The sequence below is a fragment of the Castor canadensis genome, chromosome 13 (assembly GCF_047511655.1).
Source record: "Castor canadensis chromosome 13, mCasCan1.hap1v2, whole genome shotgun sequence".
Taxonomy (NCBI): Eukaryota; Metazoa; Chordata; class Mammalia; order Rodentia; family Castoridae; genus Castor; species Castor canadensis.
Window position 1 is genome coordinate 113,743,106 of NC_133398.1, and position 13,354 is coordinate 113,756,459.

Below are 13,354 nucleotides of genomic sequence, written 5' to 3' on the forward strand. Positions count from 1 at the left end.
CTGGTTCTCACTGGACACTCTGCTCTAAGCCACTTACATACCCAACCTCAGTACCAACTAAGTGCTTGTCTTGATCTATTCAGGTGCCATAACAAGATGCATTGCATTGGGTATCTTATAAAGAACAGATTTATCTCTCATAGTTCTGGGGACTGGAAAGTGAAGTTCAGGGAGCCAGTATGGTCAGTCTGGTGAAGACCCTCTCCTGATGACTTCTTGGGTATGTCCTCACATGGGAAACCAGCTGGCTTTGCAGATTCTTTCATAAAAATACCAGTGATATTAATGAGGGTTCTTGTGACCTAATTGCCTCCCATCTTCTAATACCACCACCTTGGGGACTGAATTCTACATGAATGGAGGGGGAGATATAAACATTAAAGAATGCAGGACTATGGTTAGTGCTCCATTTTCCATCTATTACTACATAACAAATGAACTCCAAACTTATTAGGTCACACAGTTTCTGAGAGTCAGAAATCCATGAGCAGCTGACGTGGTCAGTTCTGGCCTAGGGTTTTGTGAGGTGGCAGTCACACGGTTAGCTGACCATGGTATATGAAAGTTTGGGGCTGGAAGACCCAATCCCAAGTCACTGATACTACTTTCAGCATGACAGCTCAGGCCTTAGCCACCTGCATCTCTCTACAGAGCTTTTCCTAACAGAGATGCTGGCTTCCCCTGAATTTGTGGTCTAAAAGTCAGAGACCTACCAAGATGGAAGGCCCAGATGGAAGTGACTTGTCTTTCTTTCCACTATCTTTTCACATTTTCTGTGAGACCATATTTTATTGGTCACACAGATAAACCAACAAATGTGAGAGGTGATTTCACGACAGTGTCAATATCAGAAGGCAGGATCACTGGAACCTATTCTGGATGTTGGTATCACAAACACTGATATGCAGAGGGATACTAATTAGTCCTAGAGAAATCAAGATTTAAACACAAGTGTTATGACTCTACACAAAGCCTACATCCTCTAATACCACTAAACTGTTGTGGAGCCAATGGAGAGAAATGGGAAACTGAGACCCACAGAGCTGGTGCCCTCCTAACACCATCATCTGAACACTGATTCCTGAGAGCTCTCCCTCCATCTGACTCCAATAGGACCAGAAGTCTCATCAGGACCCTGGAGCTGTCTAGTGCAAGACCCTCAGCCCATTTTCTTCTTCCTTCTACTACTGTTGAGATATTACAAATCTATCCACACCCAAGTCTTTCTCTAAAAACAAAAACTCAAGGAGTATAGTACACAACTCCCAGCTTGAACTAACTAGTTGGGGCTCTGTAGTAAAATAGAACATTGTTTTCTTAAGTTCCCTAGCAATTACTGTTCTTGGGAAAATAATTGCTCTTGCTCACTTCAGCTAAACACTGGAAAGATACATGTTCAGCTACACAAAGGGAAGAAATAAGTTTTAGGGACATTTTTAAAAATTAGTAACCATACTTCTTAAACAGACATTCATATTCTGGATTAGATACTGAGGATCTTAGGCTATCATTGTGTTTTATTTATTCTAGGCATCTGTGGATTACTGAGCAGATAGTGTGTGCAATGCCTTGAAAGGATCCTTCAGAGGAAGAACTAAATGAATTTCTCTACTGAATGCAGACAGCAACAGAAAAATTCAAAGCTATTATTTTTAATGTCAAATGCCTTACTAGTCCAATAAAAGGGGAAAAGATATTAAACTTTTTATACAACAAGATTCAGATAGCACGTATCTTGAAGAAACACATCTTAATCAAACTGAACATAGGAAATTAAAAAGAGAATGGATAAGTGAAGGTATCCATCCTCACTTAATTAAAAAAAAATGAGCTCTGGCAAGTCCCGGGAACAAGAAAGCATGTCTTTTTGCCCTTTGTCTGTTCCTTTCTGAGGAACAGTGTGGATTAATTTTGGTTCAGAAGGTTCGGAAATAAGCACCTGAGAAATTGCTGCATGCACCGTCTTCTGATGAAATGAAATATTTCCAGTTTTAGGCAAATCTATCTTATGCTGAGAAACAATGCCAATGCAGGCAAAGAGAGGTGGCTTTCAAACCCATCTCTGCAGACTTGACCAGGGCATTGCAGGTCCCCTCCTCAGGGGCTTACAGAGTGGCTGTAAACTTTAAAATAGATAACTCATTTAATTCCTGATAAAAGAAATAAATAAAAATCCCCACAGAAGTATCAGGTGGAAAAGTTGTGGTGCGTTTATTAAAGTTGACTCCAGACTTCAAGACTGGCTTAAAACTAATTCAGCCAAGTCATACAACAGCAAATGTATGCTATATCCCTACTACCAGCAAGGCACTGTGCATTTGGATATTTAATCCTCACTATCAACCTGAATACTCTTTTCTCCATTTTGCAGCCAAGCCAATTGGCTCTAGAAAATTACACGCAATTCCCAAGGTCACACATCTCTAGAGAGTCTGCGTCTGGATTTGAACCTAACTACGCCTTATCCCCAGCCATCAGGTCACCCTGTACACACTGTTATGTGATTCTGCACAGACTTTGTTTTCCAGAGCGAGGAGTCACCCTACTTGACTTCAGAGAATTAAGAGAGTGTGGTATCTGTAAATGCTGGACAGTACACACACAGATAATCACACAAACACATGCTCGCAAGATTTTACATCACACTCTTTCTGTTGTTCATTCAAGAGATACTTACTGGTAGATGTTGTGGAGGATAATGAGATGACTGAAACACAAATCCTGCCCTTTAGGTGCTTACAGTATAGTGGAGACACAGTACACAGACATGAGATGCCTGGTCAGAGGTGTGTCAGTAAGATGAATCTCAAATTGTGTTAAAGTTAGCTGGAGTGAGAAGAGGTAATGTGCTCTCCTGGCTTTCATTTTTATCTTAGTTTTTTAAACTTTTTTATTTTTTGGTAGCACTGGGGTTTAAACTCAGGGCCTTATGCCCTCTATGTAGGCTCTCTTACTGTTTGAGCCACTGTGTGGTACTTATATACAACAGAATTTTATTCAGCCCTAAAGAAAAATAAAATTTGGTCCTTTGCAGGTAAATGGATGGAACTGGAGAATATCATCTCGAGTGAAGTTATACAGGTTCAGAAAGCCACAAGCCACATGTTCTCTCTCATATGTGGAATATAGACCTAATACAAATACAGCAATATTAAGAAAAACAGGTCACACTTAAGGGAGGTCAAATACAAAAGAGGGTGGGTTATAGAAGGAAGTTAAGGAGATGAATATGGTTGATGTACTTTCTATACAACAATGAATATAGAATTTTTAAACCTGTTGAAATCACCATAAGAAGGGAACTAAGGTAAAAAGGAGAAAAATAGAGTGAATGAACCAATTCAGGTTACAATACATATATATATGGAAATGTCACAAGGAAACTCCCTATGTAGCTATCTTAAACATTGTTTTTGCAAAATCAGAGAACAGGAGAGCAGATCGGGTCCTGTTTGGGGGGAGGTTGGTACCAGTGAAAGGGGAGGGGAGGTGGGGAAAGGGCATGGGTGGGCAGATATGGTGCAAATACTGTGTACACAGGTGTGAAAATGGAAAAAATGAGACCTGTTGAAGCTATTCCAGGAATAGCGGAGGAAGGGATACAGGAGAATGGCAGAGCGGGTGAATTGAACTATGACAAATATATCATATAAGAACTTTTGTAAATGTCACAATGTACCCCCAGGACAACAATAATAAACAAATAAATAAATAAACAACAGATTATGTGACACTGAGAGGCCACTGAGTTGCCAAGGTGAAGAGGACAGAGATGTGAAGACTCTGAGGTAGAACCATGGGACTTAGCTGGAGACTGGACATGGGGAAAGACAAGAAGGGAGGTAGATATATCAGTTCTAAGCTAGCATGGCTGATGCTAATTAAGACCAACGATGTGTGGATTTCACTTCATATTCTATGAGGTGGAACTATCCCGCAACACTATCTGTGGCTTAAAGCTTTACGCCGATTGTGAGATGGAGCCAAGTTTGAGAAGATATGGAAGCAAGCATCCATTTTTCACTGGATCCCTGAGCACCGGTATAGAAAAGTTCAGAGAAGATTGTTACCAGTCTGATCTACCAAGTGAAAATGGAAGCAGAGCATGGATTCCATGATGATGTGCAAGAAGAGAAATAAAACTCTCTAAATATGACAGCATTCAGTGGCAGAAAGGGACCTATGTTTTCTTTAATGGTTTCTTAAAGATAAGGAGTTTGGGTTTTTTAATGGAGAAGTACAATTTTTGCTAAAAATTAAGTTCACAATTCTAAAATCAGGAATACTTTCTTAGGTACTTGTTACGGTGTACAATGCATTGATGATGTCACGGAGTTGGAAAACACCATCCTGGCTTACAGAAACTTGGTCTACTGGGCAGATAAAATGTCTACTCTGCAAGACAGTAGGTCATACATGTTTATGAAAAAGAGAGTCCAAGAAATAGCCTGAAAATTAACAATAATTTATTTAACTCTCGAAGGAAATTGGGAACTGACTCAGAGGCAGAAATCAAAGCTCCTCACTGAGACAATTTTCATAGAGGCCGTTCTGTAACCTGCACAGGGCCTCAGGCCCTCTCCTCACCCTGATCCCCTTCTGCATTGCAACACACAGATGGCACCGGCTAGATTCTCGCCAAAGCTCTGGCAGACTGTCTGTGTTTGGCTACCAGAAGCCTGGTAGAAAGTCCTAGAGGAAGAAAAAGCCAAGATAGTTTTCTTTCTTCCCTTTCTATGTAGACTCTGCTTTGTCTTCCCCTGTTTGGGCTCCCTCTGTCCAACCATGGCTCCCTTCCTTTGCCTCCCAATGTAGGGGAAAAGCAGTTTTCTGTTGTACCTGCTCCCTACATTGCCTCACTGTTCCCTACGTAATGTCCCCACCTCTTCTGTCATCTGTATAACTATATCACTGCATTAAAACCCCACTGGTGCGTCCTTGGTTGGATTCTGAAGTCCTGTTTTAGGCACAGAACTAGAAACAGTCTTGTGAAAGTGATACATTGATGGAGTGATCTCAGGAGGAGGTCCAGGGGAGCAGAGTGGGGCAGGGAAGGGAGCTGTGCAAGGATGTGTCTTGCCCAGAGACTAGCTTCAGTCTGGTCCCATGAAGCCCTGCTCACACTTTGCATCACAGAGTTGGGCCTCCCTTTGGGACTTAGGTGTAACCAATTGACCCAGTTTCCCCATGACTGAGGTATTTGAAGGGAAGAAGTACTTCCATCACTAAACTGTGGCAGTAACAGGCAAACCAGGAAGTCTGGTCACTTTATAAGACAACTCAAATTGTTCCCAACCTAGGGAAAAGGAACATTGTGGTTCGGACGAGAAATTTCTTCCAAAAGGCTTGTGTATTGAAGGCTTGCTCCCCATCTCTTAGTGGCTGGATCATGAGGATTTTGACCTACTCAATGGATCAATCCACTGATGGCTTCATAGTTTAGTGGCATTATTGGCAGTTGGAGCTGAGTTGGAGGATGTTGGTCCCTAGTGGTGTGTCCTTAGGAACTATATCTTATCCCTGGCCCTTCTCTGTCTCTGCTTGCTCAGCTTCCAGAAAGATAAACAACTTTGTTCTGTCATACCCTTCCACCATGATAGTCTGCTTCACCATGGCCCAGAAACAAGGGAGCCAGCAAAACATGGGCTGAAACCTCAGGAACCAAGACCACAGTGAATCTTTCCCAATCATGTTGTTTCTGTTGGGGATTTGTCACACCACACACACAAAAAAGTCTAACACAAAGAAGAAAATTGAAAGTGAGTCAGAGACTTTCTCTGCTGAGAACTGAAAACTGTGAGCCTTAGCAACTCACTCTCTCAAAACCTGGGCAGGGTCACAGCAGGTGAAGGGATCTAGGCCACACCCACGACAGACCCTGCAAACACTATATCTCCTTCAGTTCCTCACCCAGGCTGTTGTATCTGCATCCATCCGACATGCTTGCTGCTCCAAAGCTAAGCCAACTTCTTGTTCAAACCAAAAGACTAAATTACCATCAATCACTCATCACGTGACTTTTTGTTTCCTCATGGCCTAGTTTCATTTCATTTTGGTAAGACAAAAAAGAGGGTCTGTAAAGAGTGAAAGTTAAATCCAACATTTTGTGGTATTTCCAAATTTCTAAGTAGTATAAACTGTCTAACTAAAACCTTCAGTCAACACTTCAGGCTTACAAGCAAGGCCCAGTAGCCAGTATAGATGCAAGCTTTAGTATGAGAGACTCTGCTCGCCTGCTCTACTACTTTGCCCTTCTAAGCTGACCTATTACCTTCTGAAGACAGAGCCTAAATACTGGCCTCACAAGCTAGGTAAGTGTGTAAAGGTTTGTAAAGTAGCCAGTGCAAAGCAAAGGTGCTATGACTGATGGTTTTAACAGATAGCTGTTGAACATAATCTGAAAGCTCCATCTGTACACCAGTCAGCCTGGTAAAGCCCAGTGAGTCTCCACTGACTAGAATCTAGACAGTGGCCAGAAACAGAGTGCCCCATCTGCAGAAATTCTGGGGATTCACATTCGTCCTTGACTACACTTGAACCGCCACTCAAAGTGATTTATAGCTTGGATATCCATGAAATGATTCTAAGATATTAGCTAGAGTAATTACTTTAGAGAAAGTCAAAGGGTCATTAAGAAGTCTTTGGAACCTAAAGCAACTGCTGAACCAGAAGTTTTTATTGTTACTGTGCATGCATTTAAATAAGTCTATAGTACATTATTAAATTTAGGAGCAGGAGAAGGGACTGAAATTGCTCTGGCCATACCTCAAGTGGGTTCTTTACATGGTACGCATGGTTCAGTAACTCCACTTACTCATAAATGAGTTTATCTTCATAATTCAAGTAATAATTTCAGCATCAAGCATGTATGAAAGCCTTAGAGATTTTTCAGGGGAAAACAGTATGTGTCAATCACATACAAACATGTATACCATCTCTACACACTTTGCCATGTACAAGGGAGAAAAATAGGTATGCCAAGTGATACACATTTCACAATCTTAATAAAGGATAAAGGCCCTCATAACTGTAAGGTTATCACAGGGATTATGAAATTCAGAATGCTATTGCACACATACATATGCACACAGACACACACACATATGGGTGCACACACTCACACAGTCACACATAGTCACACATGTGCACACATGCATACATACACACATGTACACACATATGTGTACACATACACACTTGCACACTCAATATGCATAGGCATACACACATACACACAGAGAGCATGCTACAGTCAATGTGCAAAGTACAGCGGGGAGAAGACATCTGCCTCTCCATTTTTCTGACAGGAAGGCAAATTTTCTTCCCTAAAATAAACTTAGTTTGAGATAGAAACTGAAAAGGTTTGGGAAATGTAAATAGCCCCCAGTAACTAGAAGAGAATTACAAACAATACCTACTCAGGATCATGAGCACTAGTGGGGTTAAGTGGAATTTCACACTTGAGGAATTTCATATGCTCAGTTCTGACCCAACTTCAGAAAATACATGGCATTACTGTAAGTGCCTTAGAGAAGCAAGAGACCTGCTGTTAGTCTGTGGGCAACATGCAGCGGAATTTAAATCAGAATGGAAAATTAGACACCAGACACAGTCCTGTGGCCTACTGCTTCTCTCTGGGTGGGAAGGAACCTAACAGGACTCCTCTGCCTTTCTAACCTTCACATCTAGTTGGTCTCCAGCCTAAGCTGACCTCAGAGTGTTTCTGACGCCTATTCCTTCTCCATCCAGGCCACCACCTCATGACTCAACACCTCGACCTTGTGTTACACCCTTCCTTCCAGATTCAGGTCCTAGAGTCTCTCCAGCCTACACTCTCTGCCCAGCACTCGTCTTTCTCTCTGCTGCTGCTGGGTCCCCTGGAAACAGGGGTCCCAGAGAACAAGCCCCCAGGAAATCAGAGTAGGAAATTCTACTTCCTACATCTCCATCTTGCGGTACTGCTTTAGCAAATTACAGGTCCTGAGAAGCCCAGAAGTAGATTCTCTCTTTCCTTTAACTCAGTTCTCCAAATGTAACAATTACAGATAACAATCCCTTTAAGATAGGCACCATAATTATTGCTTAAGAACAGCAATGAAGCCAATTCTAGGTTAGACAACTCCTGAAGGGCAGAGGTCACACCTGGAAGCCTGACTCCCCAGCTAAATACTTTTTAGCATACTACAGAGCTACAGATTGGGATGCAATCTGGAATCTTAAAATTTATATTCTCAGGCCTTTGATGGACGCTTGCAAGCAGGCCTCTCTCAACATCACTTTCCTGTTTAGATCCTTGCTACTCAGTGCAGCAGCCAGAGGACCAGCAGCACTGGCATTGTCTGGCAGCTTGTCCAAAGTGCAGACTCCCAGGCCCGGCACTGCTGAGTCAAAACCTGCATCTCATCAGTGCAGAGCCCTGGTTTGCGGTCTGTTGTCTTTGAGAGCTTCAGACAATGACTGAGCCTCAACAGGGACCCTCAGCCTCTGTCCTACCAGCCCTCCATTGGTAAATTTGTCATGCACATGTCACCTTCCTTAAAATGAAGTACAATCTTTAAATCACAGTGTTCCTCTGGCATTCCCTCCTTTCTTCACCCTCTAGTCCCTCCCAAGTATCTCTGGGATCCCCTTGCATGTGTCTCCCACATTTCTAGTGCCCACTATCTTCTCCATTCCTTATTTTATGGCTATCTCCTTTCTCTGTCGACACCAAAGCTGACAACCATGCCACCAAACACCATCAGGGCAGCGTTTGCCTCAGTGCCTGCATGTGGCCACTGTATGATTGTCAGCTCTCCATCAAGAACTCTGAGAGGACACAGACCATGACTGACTCCTCCAAACAGCATGGCCTGGAGCAGAAAGCCTCCACACTTGAGATGTGGAAAGCACAGAAAGGGAGGTGGACATCAAGCGATTAGGCTCAACTGTTCATTTCACAAACCCTTTCTTTATGAAGATTCCTCAAAAATACAGGGTTCTAAAATAACTTCATGGGCAAGAGTATTTTCTACACATGCCTTTACCTACAGTGAAGTCAATATGTGTCCCTGCAGGGAGAAAGGGAAGGATGGAAATGTAAGGTGAGAGCCCATGGCAGTGGCTCAAGTAACAAGAAGATTCACAACTAAAATAGACCAAGCTGAAGAATGGGAGGTGCCAGCATCTCCTGGATAAAGAAAGGGCTGCAGGAGGGGAAGGCTAGTGGAGAAGAAGGAAAGCAACTCTGGGTTGACTTAGGATCTTTTTCCAGTGATCACATGAAAACCCATGGATGCCATCTGTCCTCGTTGTCAAAGGAAATCTGTCAGGCCAGGAATTGTCCAGACAATGCTAAGGTACCCCGCCCTTGACACTCCACAAAGAACTAAGTGGGCAAGATATGAGAAAATGAAACAAATTTTCACAACAATGTGAACAAGCTCAAAGACAAGACACTCAACAAAAGCTGGAAATCAGCCTGAACCCTCCTCTCAGCCTCATCTGTCCAGTCAGTCATAGCTGCACTGGGATTCTGTGTTTGTCCAACCACTTTCTCTTCCACCTTCAGCACAGTCCTCCTTGCCTATGTTGTCTGTCACGGTACAAGGCAAGGTTTCCAGGGAAACAGAACCAATGGAGATTTTTATATCTAGAATCAGATTTATTGCAAGGAATTGGATCATACAGTTATGGAGACAGGGAAGTTTCAGGGTCTGCAGTCTGCAATCTGAGACCTAAGAAAACCATGGTGTCATCTGAAGGCCTGAAAACTTGAGATCCCATAGTGTAGATTCCAGTCTGAATTTGAAGACCCACAGTCCAGGCCTGGCAAGGACAGGGACTGAGATTCTAGCTCAAACAGTCAGGCAGGAAGGGAATTCATTCTTCATCCACCTCTTTGTGTCCTCATGCCCTCAAGGGATGAGAAGATGGCCACCCAATTGGGGAGGGCTATTGTTTTGTCTAATCCACTGATTCAAATATTAATCACTTCCAGAAACGCCCCACAGACACTCTCAGAAATAACATTTATCCAGATATTTAGGAACCCAAGGCACAGTCACACTGAAATAAAACTTACCAACACACCCACCCAAGCCAAGTAACAAACCTCCCTTTGGTTTCCCACACTTACTTCTGATCTCCCTCTAATTCATTCTCCACACTGCCAGGAGCCCACTTGACAAGTTCTAGTCTGATCTTATCACCCCGCTGTGTAAAACCTTTGTGACTTCCAGTGCTCCTGAGGTACTATAAATCCCATATGGCACACCACCTGGCATCTGCTACCAGCTCATCCCAAACAAGCAGTCCCCTTCCCCTCACTCCTCTTGCTCTCTTTCCATTCCTTGGACATGGCACTCTTCCCCCTCTCCTAGATCCTGGACATGTCTACCTCACACACATCTGTTTGGCCCACTCCATGCTCCATCTGCTCCCATAAATCAGTCTTAGTCCTTTATCTAGTTTCCTCTTCTTTCTCTAAGATTCTGTTAAGTGTCACTTCCTTATGACTCCCAACACTACATAGGCTATGCCTCTTCTATCACCCCAGCAGCCACAAATAAAATTGTATGTGTCACAATTTTATTTAACTAATTGCTTATGTACTTAATTAATATAACTAATTTCTGCAAGTGCCAAGGTGGGAGATATCATATTTATTTATTACTGCATCACCAGAACATATTATGGAGGCCTGTTGTGCAGTAGGACTTGGAAGGCAGAAGGCAAGAAGGCAGGAGGAAGGGAGGGAAGAAAAGAGTTTGTTCCTAAGCATTTTAGATAATCAGGGAAAAGTTGTTTCTCTGATCAAACTCTTCACAACAGTGCCATCAGACAACTTAAACTGTGAACTGGCTTAGCTTGACATCATCTGTCCTCATGTCATGACACACAGAGGCAAGATTTTATTAGAGTTAGGGTCAGCAGGTACTGCCTAGTGAGAATGTCCCTCATCTACCTCTTGACTGTCACATTAACACTAACTAGTAAGGAAGGTAGCATTGAGCAATGATGGTCAAGAACAAAGTCTTGGAATCATTTTAACCAGATGATGCATGTGGGTGGCCTCGCAATCTGCTCCCATAAACCACTACGAAAGTCCATGTGGAGCTATCCAAGTGTGTCTGTGTCTACACACAACATGAGGACTTTTGCCATATCAGAGAGTATTACTACATTCCTATGAAATGTGAATTTAGTGAAACACACTCTAAACCCAAAGAGAAATGCCTCACCTTTGCATGACTTACACTTCAGAGCAGCCCGGGTACACTCGAGGATCCTTGGAGCCACCGTGAACACTTGTTGATCAGGCTGGAAATGAAGCAAAGACAAGCCATATCCCCACTCCTGTAACCTCCCTCCACCAGTCTAAGAGCTGTTATTAGAGACATCACCCATGGCTGGTACTGATGCACCCTTGTCTTATGATGAAAATGAACAGAGAAATGTTAAAAAAAAAAAACCCATCAGCAACCTAGGGGTAGGTAGAAGGTAGTCCACCCATTAGAGTGCAATTGAGATTCACCTTCTTCCCACTGAAGACTAATTTTGCTGTATGTTCTCTTTCTGGATCATCCCCCAAGTCAGTATCATAAATGTATGAATGTATGACACAAACCTTTTGAATAATAGTTATTGACTAATTATACACAGCCACTGTCTCCTGCGACTTCCTGATGTGCCTTGTGGCTCTTGCTACTGAGTTCCTTGACCCAAGTGTCTTGTACTGGTAGGGTCGACACCTTTCCACATCCAGGGGCTTCTCTTTTAGGATGGGATCTCATGCACTCTAATTTGCTCCTCAATTTCATTATCTGGAAGATGAGTTCTTTCAGTATAACCACATTATTTCTAATCAAACTGTGAAGCATTTTGCCAAAAAATACAGTTTGGATTTGGTTCAATATGTAGTCTCCACAAACTGCACTGACAGAGTTGACAGGTGTTGGGACTGATGCCCGTGAATAAACATGGCTGTTGATTTGAATATAAACAGGTAAGGGTTCATACCTAAGCATCATTCCTTATTTTAAGCAAGTCAAACGTTCGCCTTCACAATAGGTTATGGTTTTGCTTTTTGTAATAAAGACTATTCTACCAACTGGGCCACCAATGCCAGCCTAATCCATGTGCATACACTGGAGGTTCCATGAGCATTCTCCCTGCTTACTCATCTGCCCCTCCGCCACCCTATATTCACGACCTATAGTGTGACTACAGGAGGGAAGGGACAGGGTTGTTTCCACTTGCCACCAAGAGCTGAGTCTGCTCCCATCTCACCACCCCTGCCTGGCACCTGCTGAGCCCCAACCCACCTTCTTTACCAGACAAGTGAGTAGACCTGATTACACAGCCATTCTCTTACAGACACTTTGCATAGCTTAATAACAGAAGGAGTTGATTCAAATCACAAAACTGAAGTTTCTTTAATGACCACTGCCAACTAGTGCTGAGGACTCTTCTAGATCCATTTATTCAGAAGCATGAACAAAGACTCTAGGCCTGAAATAGTGGTGCATCCCTATAATCTCAGCTACTTGGAGGATCAGGAGGATCTTGGTTCAAGAACACATCTCAGCAACCTAGCCAGGCATGATGGCACAGGCTATAATGACAGGTATCTGAGAGGCATAGGTAGGAGGATCACAGTTGTGAGACTCTTAGCTGATGAAAAAAAACTAAAGTAAAGTAGAGCTGATGGAGTGGCTCAAGTGGGAGAGCCCCTGCCTGGCAAGCACAAGGCCCTGAGTTCAATCCCCAGGACTGACAAAAAAAAGACTCTAGTTCCCATTTTTGTAAATAGTCTTATAAGACTTGAGACAGCTGTCTTGGGCAAACCTGGAATATCTATCTCCTAAGAGAAATCTGGAATTTGGTCAGGTCTCTTTGAAAAGTTCCTAAAATTGTGTAAGTTTGAAAGTAGAGAATCTTCTGGATTAACTCAAAGTCCTGTCATATCAAAGGCCCTTGTTGCTTGTATTTCAAAAGGTGAGATCTCCAGTCATTTCCAGGTGAACTTTCTAGAAGTGCTCTTTGGAACAGGAGGCTCATTTTCTGCTGTGTTTAATACTTCCCTTTGCTGTCTCTGCCTTCATCAGGGACCAATACCACCATCAAGCCTGAAAGCACTGGGCAATTGTCCTGAATAGCCAAAGAACATGTCCTAGGAAGGCCTTCTCAATTCAGAAGCCAGGGGGCTGACTCTGTGCAAGGGTGCTTTTCCTCAGTCTTGTTTGCTTGTTTTCTTGGAGCATTGGGTAAATGTGCACCAAACAGATAAATAATCCACACATATTCTGCCTTCATTTTAGAATTAAATTGGGTCTCCCATTGGAAAAGGTCATCTGTCCTTTCAAAATCATGA